This window comes from Schistocerca serialis, chromosome 1 (genome assembly GCF_023864345.2).
Source record: "Schistocerca serialis cubense isolate TAMUIC-IGC-003099 chromosome 1, iqSchSeri2.2, whole genome shotgun sequence".
Taxonomy (NCBI): Eukaryota; Metazoa; Arthropoda; class Insecta; order Orthoptera; family Acrididae; genus Schistocerca; species Schistocerca serialis.
Window position 1 is genome coordinate 549451229 of NC_064638.1, and position 15016 is coordinate 549466244.

Here is a 15016-nt window from a genome sequence, read left to right on the forward strand (position 1 = left end):
CTGATAGTGTTGTAATTATCTTACTTAAGTGAGGAAAAATCCCATCGAATGCGAGTTAGCATCATTGTTTTAGGTGGTTGGGTTACAAATACATCGTAAAGAAGTAATGTCTTATTGCTGCGAGCAGGGTGTCGATAGTGGGAGTGCGTCTAGAATGGAGCTACTTTCACATTCAACCCGTGGCTCAATACTACATTGTATTTCAACCCATGTAGTGTGAGGCAATGGGGTACCCGACAGTAGATATAGAACATATGAATTGTGGTTGATATCTTTTGATGTTTCGTCATTAGCTCTCATGCAGCACTCTGACAGACTAAGTGAGGCTGGATCCTCCTGTGTCATTGATGGAAATCAAACTGCATGCTTACGTTCTGGAAGAGGTTTAAGATGCTGGGAAGAAACACATGATCTTTTGAGCATTGTGTATGGTTTTCCAAGTGCCTGTTCATAATTGGTGTAATGGTTAAAGATTTTGTGGGTAATATTTGCCAGAAAAGAGTTGCGGAAATTGCCGTGAGGTAGGTGGTTAATATTAAACTTACATCGTACACTGAAATAATACACTGTAAAGCACTAGCTGTAGCAACACCAGTTTCACTGGAGGGAGAGCTGGACACTGGAGAAGTACACATACATGTCGGCACAGTGGCACTTCACTAGCCACTAGAGCTACGTCGGCTCGTACCAGTTTCTCTTTCGGATGACTTCCTCTGCTTGGTTTCTCTTCTGATCGTCTAGTTGCGCTGCTGCCCCGCCACGGCTGGTGGGCCGAATATTCGCGACGTGTGAGTCTTGCTTGGACAACAATGAGAGTTGGGGCTCCGAGCTGAAGCGGCCGGGACGACGGTTGGCCAATTGTACGGGAAGTGACCAAAGGCTCCGTTCCGCGGGAATCTGATGGCTATTGGTTTCCTATCAAAAGTGTGTTGCGACCATCGACCATTGTGTTGCTTGCCATCGAAGTGAGCTCTTGGTAACAAGCTGTCAGTTGGCGATTCACTAGCAATCTCTTCCCTTGTCTATGATTTCTTCGGGAATGACCGTTGGTTGGTCGGTCGGTCGTCTCAGCAGACGTGTATTGAGTCTTTTGCCCGCTTCTAGGTTCTTGGTTCCCTGATTATATGCAATTCTTCCCTGTTTCTGCACAGTGACAGGTTTTAGTAGTGTTTGAGTTGCTTGTGGTATTGTTTTTTGGTTAGTCTGTAAAGGGGACCAACTAAAAGGAGTCCTTGTGTGATAGACGGGGCAATTAATTTGCCGAGTTGTTAAACTCTTTTTTTAAAATTGTGTTTTAGAACTACACTGGCCATCCAAAGGGCTGTCCGTCAGCCCAAGCCACACAGAAAGATGGCTGTCATGTAATGGACACTGCGGCCTGTTGATGAATGCCCCATATTGGTAAGGAGCAGTACCTCTATGTACTGAAATTTTTGAACGAGCAGTCAACTTTAATGCTGTCCAAGTACTGGATGTTTGGAGGTAACTTGTTATAACCACCTTGGATTAAACTTGTGCTTAAATATTACCCTCTTCTTTGTTTGTCAGTATATATATCTTTTTTCAGAGTTCTGGGTAAAAATAATAATTTTACTCCCGTTATCTTTATTTCTTGGGCTTAGCTGTTCTAATCTTATATAAGTGGTAGTCATTTTTTTTAAAAAAAGTGAACAAATTTGCAGAGGGTTCAAGTTGTGAATTATTCTGGTGTTTTAAGTGGTTACTTTCTAAGTTAATATTATACTAATATCAAATTGTGAATTTTGCACGCTGAGATAGTCATCCATATTGTACGCTGAACCAGCTGCTGGTTGTCCGGTCAGCCAACAAACTGTTGCGCTGCGACTCACCATCCGGCTGAATTGACAGCAGGAGAGGAAGCAGGCGTGGTTCCAGACGGAGGTCGGTACGTGGACCTGATTGGGACCGTACCGAGTTGCGGTTGTGGGTATTCAGTTACTCAAGTTAAGTTCTTATGCTTACTGCGACGGTCTATCCCGGGAATATTCTTAAATTTGCCGTTGCCTGCCTTCCCTCCCGGAGACAAGCCTCAAAATTGAGAAAACAGGAAGGTTTCGGGCCATCAGACAAATTTCACCATGTTAAGCTCTATTGCAAGTTTAGATCACCACAGAATTGTTGCCAATTTCTTAAACGTTTAAGCCCCTACAGGTCTTTTTGCTGTCACAGTTATTACATTTTTTGTGTTCCTGGTAGCCACCACCTTGACCGAGTCCCTTTGAAGCAGGGCATTTAGTCTCTTAAATTGTTTGGGAAAAACTGTAAAATATCTTGATTTATTTCTGTTAAAGTGTTTTTTTTTAATTTATGAAGGAAAATTTCTGAGCTTTCTGGGGCTCAGTATTGATCTTGGCCTTGTTGTAATATTTAAAAATTTCAATTCAATTTCCAAGGCTTCTGGTGTTTGGTGCTTATTGATTCTGAGCTTGTTCAACGTTTTAAGAGAAAATTTTAAACCAGTTTCTAAGCCTTCTGACGCTCTGTGATTACCGATGTTTATCCGGTTCTATTTTTTTTAAGGGATGAATTTGAAAGCAAATTTTGGAGCTCTTCAGAAGCTCTGTGATCATTGGTTGTTGGTAACTGGCTTTTTGCTTCATTCCACTGTAAAGGTAAACATTAAATGTTTTCACGAAATAAATCTAGATGTTGTCAAACACGAGTGATGTTCAACCTGGGGCTTAGCGTTTCCGTGAATTCCTGCCGTCACCAATGAAAGATGGTTTCACTTCTGTCTAGTCTCACACAATCCATCATATTAAGTGGAAACGGCATCAGAAATCTGTGTGATTTTGGAAGCATTCAGCACTACTCACATGCGTGGAATCTGCTGCTAGGAATAAGTGAGAGTAATGTTCATCCGGTGTAAACATGTTTGTTGTTCGTATTAAATGTGTACCTCTGCTTTCCTCATGTGCTTGTGCCAGAGAACTGTTTCAGCTACAGTAAGGACATTTTTCGGGAACTATCATTATTGTATTACATACATTGTAAAGAAACTTGCATCTGTTCGCACTGAGACATAATAATAATCACTTAAATGCCAAGTGAATGCTATGGACCTCAAACAGTCAAATACAACATTCTTGTGAGTTTATTAGCGCACTTGTAGCATCGTTCTCTTTCAATGTTTTCTGTACACGAAGCTAAATAAATGCAATTATTATGAGACATGACACCAGATTATTACTGCAATGTATGTGATTGACCTGCAACACTAGATTAAATATTTGATACAATACTAAATGATTTGTTTCATCGTACCAGGAGGTAGTGCTTATTTCGTATGTATATCGATGGCAAACACGTCACTAGAAAGCTGGTACATCACCTCTTTGTTGTTGGTAAGTATTAATATTTATTGCATCGTTACAAGTCTGCATACATGTAATCAATGGATTGTATAGTTGTCTTATAGCACTGATCTAACACTTATATATATGGGTAGGTGAAGACATTTTGCTATTGGGAGGTTCTCCTTTTTTTTTTTTTTTAATTCAAGAGAGCTGTGTTTCATGTTTTAATTTAACTAGAATACAGAACTCGAATGCAACAACAACACTAACTACAAAAACAGCAAGGACAAATTTTTTTCCATCCATCTTACTTTACAAGGATATTGTGGATACAGATAAATTCTTATATCTTGCTGTGCACGGAATCCACACAGTAAGATTTACAGAGGTGGATGGATATTTACCAGCAGGTATTGCACCACATCTCTCTCATCCTTTCTGTCTCTCCCTATAGCGTTACTTGACTGAAGTACATAAAATCATTGTTTAAAAGCAATGATTATTATACTACACTCACAGAGCTACTATCTATGGTATGGGATTTTAGATAAAGTTTTGAGTGAAAATATTACTTATTAGTTTTTTGATACTTCAGTAAAGCCAAACGTCGAGGGCAGTAATTAATCATCTGTACAGAAAAGTAGTGATGATAGGAACAGTTGTACTACTTCATAGCCTGATTTCACCACCAGAGCTGTCTCCCTCACACATGAACATCTCTTGATTACTGGGTAACCCGAATAAATTGTCATACCCTCCCCAATTATAACGTCTTTCAAGTCTTGATGAAGGCGATTGTGAATATATACCTCTGATGAATGCTTACAGGAAATACAATTGTCAAAGTCCTCTCTTCTCGATTCGAGTGCCTTGTTAATTTATCACATGTACAAACACCGAAATAACTGTGGAATTATCCTTACTGTTGTATAAATGACACACCTTTTATATGCAAAAAGAATGTATATAGTTGTCTTTGAACAGCGTAAAGGAAAGAAAAAATTATCGTCGTGTGTCTTGCAGCAACGAGCCTTTCGTGTAGTTGCATCACACACACACACACAAAAATGGTTCAAATGGCTCTAAGCACTATGGGACTTAACATCTATGGTCATCAGTCCCCTAGAACTTAGAACTACTTAAACCTAACTAACCTAAAGACATCACACAACACCCAGCCATCACGAGGCAGAGAAAATCCCTGACCCCGCCGGGAATCGAACCCGGGAACCCGGGCGGGGGAAGCGAGAACGCTACCGCACGACCACGAGCTGCGGGCACACACACACACACACACACACACACACACACACACACACACACACACACACGCATGCGGGCATCATGCAAAGCGTCTCATGAATATCTACGACAGCGTGTTATACCTATTTCAGGTACAATCATTACTATAGCATAGGAAACAAAGAGAGTCATTTAAAACAACTCAGGTACTTTGAGACATATTTTTTGAACGATTTTCTTTTTTTCTGGTGCTCTGCAATGCTGCTGTCGGGAGACAGGGTGGCTGATGGATGTGTGGCTCAGATGTCGGTGGCACGTGGATGCCCTAACCAAGGCCGTTGTGACTGTGGTGCAGTATACGCATCGCTGGTGCCAATATATCAGCGAAAACGAAAAGCAGCTTGAAATGTTCCATCATCTATACCCGATCTGAGAAATCCCTAATTTACGATATGTACCTTGATTTCACAAAAGTCATGGGAGAGCGGTATGCACATCACAGATGGCGGTACTATGGCGTACACAAGTTATCAGGGGGCATGGCATTGGCGGAGCTCTCATTTGCACTCGGGTGATTCATGTGGAAGGATGCTGACGTTATTGTGGTAGCATGACGGCTACTAACAGACTTTTCGCCAAATGGTAACAGAAGCAAGACGCATGTGGCATTCAGGCAAATCAGTACTCCGGGATCCAGTGATGAGAATAGTAAATTTCAGGCCGATAGCCTTCACTTAACGACCGACAGGAGCGGTGTTTGTGTAAAGCTATCAGTGCTAACAGACAAGCAACACTGCCTGAAAAATTGCATAAATCAATGTGGGCAGTACGACAAACGTATCCGTTAGGGCGCTTCGGTGAAATTTAGCGTTACTGGGCTATGGCAGCAGACGACAAATGTAACCGCCTACATTAACAGCCTGCAGCGAGTCTCCTGGGCTCTTCACTATATGGGCAAGACCCGAGAAGACTGGAAAGCCGTGGCCTGGTCAGATGAACCAGGATTTCAGTTGGTACGGGCTGATGTAGAGGTTCGGGTACGGCGCAAACTCCAAAAACCCATACAAGTTGGTTGGGCTCCATAATGGTGTGGGCCGTGCTTATATGGAATACACTGGGGTCCAACTGAACTACCAGGGCGCCATTTGTAGCCATTCATGGACTTCATGTTCCCAAACAACGATGTAATTTTTATGGATGATAATGCTCCATGTCGCCGGGTCACAGTTGCTTGTGATTGCTTTGAGGAATATTCTAGACCAAACAACCCTGTTGGAGGAACATCCGCAACTGAGCAGTAAACCAGAGGTAGAAAATACCGCTTCAGTTGCAATGTTCTTTTATTATCGTTCTTCATATGAGGTAGCACATCGCGCCTAATACACGTCCACCGCGGCGCTCGTGAGCCACAGCACCAAGTTACGACACCTGAAGATGGGCTTATAAGAGCCCGAAACCGGTCGCCTGATAATAAAAGAACTTTACAACTGAAGCGGTATTTTCAAATTCTGGAATACTCTAGAGTTCGAGCGAATGAGTTAGCCATCCAGATCGCCCGACTTGAGCCCTATCTAACATCGGTTTTTTAGGTTAGAGGGTCTCGGAAAAACACAACATGGGCTTCAGTCACAAAGGGTGCAGGATGAACACAGGAGGAACATAGATACAGGAACCATTGGTATAACAGTTGTAAATTGTCGTAGCTGTGTTGGGATAGTACCAGAGCTACAAGCGCTAATAGAAAGCACTGATGCTCAAATCGTTGTAGGCACTGAAAGCTGGCTAAAGCCGGATATAAGCCCAGCCGAAATTTTCGCAAAGAACCTAACGGTGTTCCGAAAAGATAGGCTAAACGCGGTTGGCGGTGGCGTCTTTGTTGCTGTTAGAAGTAGTTTAACTTGTCGCGAAATTGAAGTAGATACTTCCTGTGGGCAGAGGTCATTGTTGGCAACCGGAATAAAATAATATTTGGATCCTTTTACTGACCTCCCAGTTCAGATGATACAGTTCCTGAAAGGTTCAAAGAAAACTTGAGTTTGATTTTAAACACGTTCCGACTCATACGATAATAGTTGCTGGTGACTAATTTACCCCCGATATGTTGGCGAAAATACATGTTTAATTCCGGAGGTACGCATAAAATATCATCCGAAATTGTGCTAAACGCATTATCTGAAAATTATTTCGAGCAGTTAGTTCATGAGCCCACGCGAATAGTAAACAGTTGTGAAAACACACTTGACCTCTTAGCAACAAATAATCCTGAGTTAATAACCAGCATCAAAACCGATATAGAGATTAGTGAACACAGGGATGTCGTAGCGAGATTGAATATTGTAATCCCAAAATCCTCGAAAAATAAGCGAGAAACATACCTATTCTAAAAATCAGATAAAAATTTACTTGACGCCTTCCTGAGACACATTCTCCACTCATTCCAAATTAATAATATAAGTGTAGACCAGATATGGCTTAAATTCAAAGAAATAGTATCGGCAGCAATTTAGAGGTTTATACCAAATAAACTAACAAGCGACTGAGCTGATCCTCCTTGGTACACAAAACGAGTTAGAACACTGTTGCAGAAATAACGAAACAAACAAGCCAAATTTAAACAGACGCAAAATCCCCAAGATTGGCGATCCTTTACAGAAGCTCGAAACTTAGAGCGAAGTGCAGTGCGAGACGCTTATAACAGTTTCCACAACGAAACTTTGTCTCCAAACCTGGCAGAAAATCCAAAGAGATTCTCGTCGTATGTGAAGTCTGTTAGCGGCAAGAAACAATCAATGCCTTCTCTGCGCGATAACAATGGAGATGCTATCGAAGACAGTGCTGCCAAAGCAGGTTTACTAAACACAGCCTTCCGAAATGCCTTCAAAAAAGAAAACTAAGTAAATATTCAGAATTCGAAACGAGATCAGCTGCCAACATGAGTAACGCAGAAGCAAATATCCGCGGAGTAGCAAAGCAACTCAAATCACTTAATAAAAGCAAGTCTTCTGGTCCAGACTGTATACCAATTAGGTTCCTTTGGGAGTATGCTGATGCATTAGCTCCATAATTAACAATCATATACAACCGTTCGCTCGACGAAAGATCATTACCCAAAGACTGGAAAGTTGCACAGGTCACACCAATATTCAAGAAAGGTAGTAGGAGTAATCCACTAAATTACAGGCCCATATCGTTAACGTCGATATGCAGCAGGATTTTAGAACATACATTGTGTTCGAACATTATGAATTATCTCGAAGGAAACGGTCTTTTGACACACACAGTCAACATGGGTTTAGAAAACATCGTTCCTGTGAAACACAACTAGCTCTTTATTCACATGAAGTGCTGAGTGCTATTGACAAGGGATTTCAGATCGATTCTGCATTCCTGGATTTGCGGAAGGCTTTTAACACTGTACCACACAAGCGGCTCGTAGTAAAACTGCGTGCTTATGAAATATCGTCTCAGTTATATGACTATTTGCGATTTCCTGTCAGAGAGGTCACAGTTCGTAGTAATTGACGGTAAGTCATCGAGTAAAACAGAAGTGATTACAGGCGTTCCCCAAGGTAGTGTTATAGGCCCTTTTCTGTTCCTTATCTATATAAACGATTTGGGATACAATCTGAGCAGTCGTCTTCGGTTGTTTGCAGATGACGCTGTCGTTTATCGACTAATAAAGTCATCAGAAGATCAAAAGAAACTGCAAAACGATTTACAAAAAACAACTGAATGGTGCGAAAAGTGGCAGTTGACCCTAAATAACGCAAAGTGTGAGGTCATCCACATGAGTATTAAAAGGAACTCAAACTTGGGTTACACGATAAATTAGTCTGACTTAAAAGCCGTAAATTCAACTAAATACCTAGGTATTACAATTATAAACAACTTAAATTGGAAAGAACACATAGAAAATGTTGTGGGGAAGGCTAACCAAAGGCTGCGTTTTATTGGCAGGACACTTAGAAAATGTAACAGACCTGCTAAGGAGACTGCCTACATTACGCTTGTCCGTCCTCTTTTAGAATACTACTGCGCGGTGTGGGATCCTTACCGGATAGGACTGACAGGGTACATCAAAAAATTAAAAGAAAAGCAGCACCTTTTGTATTATCGCAAAATATGGGAGAGAGTGTCGCAGAAATGATACGGGATTTGGGCTGGAAATCATTAAAAGAAAGGCGTTTTTCGTTGCGACGGAATCTTCTCACGAAATTCCAATCACCAACTTTCTCCTCTGAATGCGAAAATATTTTGTAGAGACCGACCTACTTAGGGCGGAACGATCTCGACGATAAAATAAGGGAAATCAGAGTTCGTACGGAAAGATATAGCTGTTCATTCTTTCCGCGCGCTATACGAGATTGCAATAATAGAGAATTGTGAAGGTGGTTCGATGAACCTTTTGCCAGGTACTTAAATGTGATTTGCAGAGTATCCATGTGGATGTATATCTTTGAAATGTAGTCTAGAGGTCAGTTCGTGCACGGAATCCTGCACTGGTGATACCTTTATAATTATGAATGGCTATATACGTGTCATAGCTCATTTTTACCGCAACGGATTTCCAGCCACTTGTTGAGTCGTTGCTGTGTCGAAACGCTGCTCTACACTGGGTAAAAAGAGGTCAGACACGATGTTGGGAGGTATACCATGCCTTCTGTTACCTCAGCGTATGTCGAATACATTTGGAAGGACGCCTGACACTTTGTTCATAGAACGTTAAAATTATTACTGCTCTGTTTAAACTTCATGTACCAAACAATAGTACTCCTTCGGTATTGTCTCCAGAAAGCGCAGAACACACAGCGCCATTTGTACAACATCGACGATTTTAATAATCTCCAGCTGAAAATAAATTTGCTGACTTATTCTTCAGTTCGTCACAAATTTGTGAAGTAAGTATTGATTGATAATTATGACTTCGGTGGCGTGACAACTGCTCCGTTAAGGAGATATTATCACTCTACTTCAGTAGGGTTCTACCTCAGGTACTGATGATCGACCATGCACTTACAGTAGACACTGGCTTTTTGTCATGAATGTGAACACACTCCTTAGTGTTCCCAATCTTATACACTCCTGGAAATTGAAATAAGAACACCGTGAATTCATTGTCCCAGGAAGGGGAAACTTTATTGACACATTCCTGGGGTCAGATACATCACATGATCACACTGACAGAACCACAGGCACATAGACACAGGCAACAGAGCACGCACAATGTCGGCACTAGTACAGTGTATATCCACCTTTCGCAGCAATGCAGGCTGCTATTCTCCCATGGAGACGATCGTAGAGATGCTGGATGTAGTCCTATGGAACGGCTTGCCATGCCATTTCCACCTGGCGCCTCAGTTGGACCAGCGTTCGTGCTGGACGTGCAGACCGCGTGAGATGACGCTTCATCCAGTCCCAAACATGCTCAATGGGGGACAGATCCGGAGATCTTGCTGGCCAGGGTAGTTGACTTACACCTTCTAGAGCACGTTGGGTGGCACGGGATACATGCGGACGTGCATTGTCCTGTTGGAACAGCAAGTTCCCTTGCCGGTCTAGGAATGGTAGAACGATGGGTTCGATGACGGTTTGGATGTTCCGTGCACTATTCAGTGTCCCCTCGACGATCACCAGTGGTGTACGGCCAGTGTAGGAGATCGCTCCCCACACCATGCTGCCGGGTGTTGGCCCTGTGTGCCTCGGTCGTATGCAGTCCTGATTGTGGCGCTCACATGCACGGCGCCAAACACGCATACGACCATCATTGGCACCAAGGCAGAAGCGACTCTCATCGCTGAAGACGACACGTCTCCATTCGTCCCTCCATTCACGCCTGTCGCGACACCACTGGAGGCGGGCTGCACGATGTTGGGGCGTGAGCGGATGACGGCCTAACGGTGTGCGGGACCGTAGCCCAGCTTCATGGAGACGGTTGCGAATGGTCCTCGCCGATACCCCAGGAGCAACAGTGTCCCTAATTTGCTGGGAAGTGGCGGTGCGGTCCCCTACGGCACTGCGTAGGATCCTACGGTCTTGGCGTGCATCCGTGCGTCGCTGCGGTCCGGTCCCAGGTCGGCGGGCACGTGCACCTTCCGCCGGCCACTGGCGACAACATCGATGTACTGTGGAGACCTCACGCCCCACGTGTTGAGCAATTCGGCGGTACGTCCACCCGGCCTCCCGCATGCCCACTATACGCCCTCGCTCAAAGTCCGTCAACTGCACATACGGTTCACGTCCACGCTGTCAGCTAGCGCCATTCGACTGCCAACACCGCGGTTCCTGGAGTGTCCGCTGTGCCGTGCGTGTGATCATTGCTTGTACAGCCCTCTCGCAGTGTCCGGAGCAAGTATGGTGGGTCTGACACACCGGTGTCAATGTGTTCTTTTTTCCATTTCCAGGAGTGTATATCGTAACAGTTTTTGAATAGTCTATCAGACACTCAGCCTGAGGAACAGGTGATAGTGGGAACTAGCAGAATAGTTTGATAAAACAAATCCTTACATTCAGTCTCCATCTGCTGATAGCGTTTTGTTGTGGTCCTACAAGGTAGTTCTAAATATACTTTAGATACTTCAGTTAGTATAGACGGAAACCTATTTCACCAGACATGAAAGGTATGATGTTCAGACCAATTTGGTAAAGTGAAACACTTGCACACAATCAGGATGGGCAGGGGCAAGATGAACACAAGATAAGAGTCATTGAGGGCAAAGTATTTCCGTAGAGGAAAGGAGCAATCTGCACTGACACACTACATAGACAATTCCACACGTCTCGGGATAATATCACTGAGACGCCCGCTAAACCCGCTGGGCAGAACAGGTACTTAGTATTGTGGGAAAGGCCACATAAGGTTGGGGTCAGTTTCACCGTCTAATTGCAAATTATTGTAATTTAATAACACTTTTACAACCAAAGCGGCACATACAAGGACCTTTACCGCACGCAACTCTTTCACGGCTGAAGGGCTCCAAACAAGAAATCTTAACAAATCAACAAGATAAAAATCCAATTAAGACAGCAATAAAATAATTAAAAAAAACATCACAGCAAAGTAGATAAAACAAACATATGCAAGGTGCAATACCAAAGGCTGAAGGCCACAATTAAGTTTCAAAATTTTAGAATACATTACCATAGACTTTTAAAGGTAGATGGCCAGAATGTTTAAAAACAAGAAATCTTGAAAAAAAGCAACATAAAAAATGCAAATAAAAGGCAAATAAAGTAAATAAGAAAACATATCACGGCTAAGTGGAAAGCCTTAAGGCATAGCAGATAGAACAAATATATGCAAGGTGCAATACCAATGGCTGAAGGCAACAATTACGTTTCGAAATTTAAAAATATGTTACCATAATCTTTTAAAGGCAGAAGGCCGCAATATGTAAGCTTGAAAGATGAATTGAAGAATTAATTTTGCAACATTTTTAAGAAAAAAAGAAAAAATAACAATAAGCCTTAAATTTTAAGCAGCTAAAAACAGATAATAAAACACCGGTGGCACTCAAAAGCCTCCAGGGAGGTCGGTCTGCCCTCGTTCACTTAGGTGAGACACGTGGTGAGCCCAACTGCACTTGATCCGTCGGAACCCAACCAGGGGACAGACACGGACCGACCGACACAACGACTTGCTTCCCATCAATCAGTACATGAGAACTCAAACAGGAAATGTTACGGACGTAATTATCCACAATCAAATATGTACAAACACTCGTTGTTGGTCACAGGAAAACCTCCCCAACAGCGAACCACCGAAACGAACCACAACATGAATGGACGAGGCTTGGGTACTTGAAAACACACTCAGACGTCCTGGGTCGGCGAGCCACGAAGCTCGTAGCGATCGGAGAGCTCCACACACGCTCCGACACTGAGCAGGGACCGGCAGCTGACCCAGCGACTGCACCGCGCGGAGATAACTTAGCTGGTCCGCAGCAACCGACCGACTGCATGCTGGTCCGTCGCGACTGCACTACTGGTGCGTCCCTTTCTCAATTCTAGACACACGACGGCGGAAATATTGGCTCGGACCCAACCGTGCACAGGAAACACGCCCACTGGCTAAACGACATCTCTGCACCAGGAAAGGGCCGACCCAACTTCCACAAGATGGTAGCTGAAAGGGCCCAGAAGTGCTCTGAGATCCAGTTACACGTCGCCCGATGAGAAGATCGACCTCTCAGAGGCAGTACGCAGACAACATTTGAGATAACTTGTCAAGGAAATAATGCCAACTTCACACACAACCTGACAAACACTTGCAGTAAGCCCTGAACGATGCCTAACAGTAACTAAGCACAGACGAAGATAATCGGGAACCGATGCACGCACACACACAGCCGACTCATGAACGATCGGCGAGCCAAAACACGTCGTCCGGTAGGACGATCGACCGACGATCCACCAAGACCGTGGCCCGGCTCAAGTGATGCGTGGCGGCAATGGTCGGGCGAGCCATGTCGACGCAGACCTCACTGCTGCTCCAACCCGACTGCACTAGTGCCACTCTGCAACTCCCGACTGGCAGGTCCGGACTGCGCTCCAGAAGCGTTCAAAACGACTGGCGGACACTAACTCGCCACTCGAACCGCGACCAACTAACTTACAACAGACAACGAGCGGGAAGTAATAGCAGTCCAGCAAAGATACTACGAGATGGGATACATCGTTACACGTTGCTAACGCCGCACACGGTCAGGCAAAGCAGCAACTCAGTGACAGTACTAATTTCAATTATCGTAGTGAGGTGGAAGTACGTTAGAAACAGGGTGTAAAATAGATTATGGCGGGAACACGAGCCACACACGGCTCAATCACTTCATAGACAAGACATCGCGGATTTTAGAATATAGTACTGGATGAAACTCACGATGCTAACGTGTTTACAGACGCTCTTGTTTAAGTTATAGTCAGCGGTAAACATCATTATTTGTTATTGTATGTTTACCTTTTGAATATTCCCACTCAACGTGGTGGGTGATTTATCAATAGCCATTAACACGTATTTTAGTCGGAAATTGTCTTTTCTATTGTTACTGATGTAGAATAAATTTATACCTCTTCTTTAAAGTGCAGTAAACTTACCTTCAGCTGGTGTTCAATGCATGTTACTCTTGGCTCACATTGTGGAGTATACAGACATGCATTTAATTGGACTGAAGTGCCAAAGAAACTGGTACACCAGCCTAACATCACGTAGAGCCACCGCGAACTCGCAGAAGTGCAGCAACATGACGTGGCAATTACCCGATTAATGTATGAAGTAGTACTGGAGAGACCTGACATCACGAATCCTGCAAGGCTGTCCATAGATCTCTTCTGAACAGCACCTTGCAAGGCATCCCAGATATCCTCAATAATGTTCATGTTGGTGGCTTGCGGAATTGTTTAAATTCAGAAGAGTGATCCTGGAGCCACTCTGTAGCAATTCTGGATGAGTAGGGTGTCGCATTGTTCCGCTGGAATTACCCAACTCCGTCTAAATGCACAATGGATATGAATGGATGTAGGTGAACAGACAGGATTCTTATGTACATGTCACCTGTCAGAGTCGTATATAGACGTATCAAAAGTCCCGTATCACTCAAACTGCACACGCCCCACACCATTATAGAGCCTTCACCAGCTTGAACAGAGCCCTGCTGACATGCAGGGCCCTTGGGTTCATGAGGTTGTCTCCATACCATGTACACATTCTTCCGCTCGATACAATTTGAAACGAGACTCGTCCGACCTGGCAACATGTTTACAGTCATCAACAGTCCAATGTCGGTGTTGACTGGCCCAGGCGAGGCGTAAAGCTTTGTGTCGTGCAGTGATCAAGGCTACAAGAGTGGGCCTTCGGCTTCGACAGCCTTCTCGACGATGTTTCGTTGAATAGTTCGCACGCTGACACTTGTTGCTGGCCCCAGCACTGAAATCTACAGCAGTTTGGGAAGGGGTAGCACTTCTGCCAAGTTCAAAGATTCTCTCTAGTCGTCGTTGGTCTCGTTCTAGCAGGACCTTTTTCCGGCTGCAGCGATGTCGGAGATTTTATGATTTAAGGGTTGCGTGATATTCACGGTACGCTCGTGAAATGGTCGTACGGGGTAATCCCCACTTCATAGCTACATCGGAGATACTGTGTCCCGTCGCTTGTTCAGCGACTATAACACCACGTTCAAACTCACTTACTTCTTGATAACATGCCATTATAGCAGCAGTAATCGATCTGCCAACTGCAGCAGACATTGTTGTCACATATAGGAGTTGTGACCGCAACGCCGTATTCTGCCTGTTTACATACCTCTGTATTTGAATACGTAAATCTATACTAGTTTCTTTGGCGCTTTAGTGTACGTAGGAGGTTGGTTTGAAATTTGAAATGTGTGGGGAGCTTCGATGGGACCAAACTGCTGAGGTCATAAGTCGCTAGACTTACACACTACGTAATCTAACTTAAACTAGCTTAT

General features: G+C 43.8%; 1 protein-coding gene across 1 annotated transcript in view; it reads left to right on the forward strand.

Moving 5' to 3' along the window:
- The window catches only part of LOC126414230 (uncharacterized), a 171171-nt gene that overhangs the window by 93609 nt on the left and 62546 nt on the right, over positions 1-15016 (forward strand). The window lies entirely within an intron of this gene.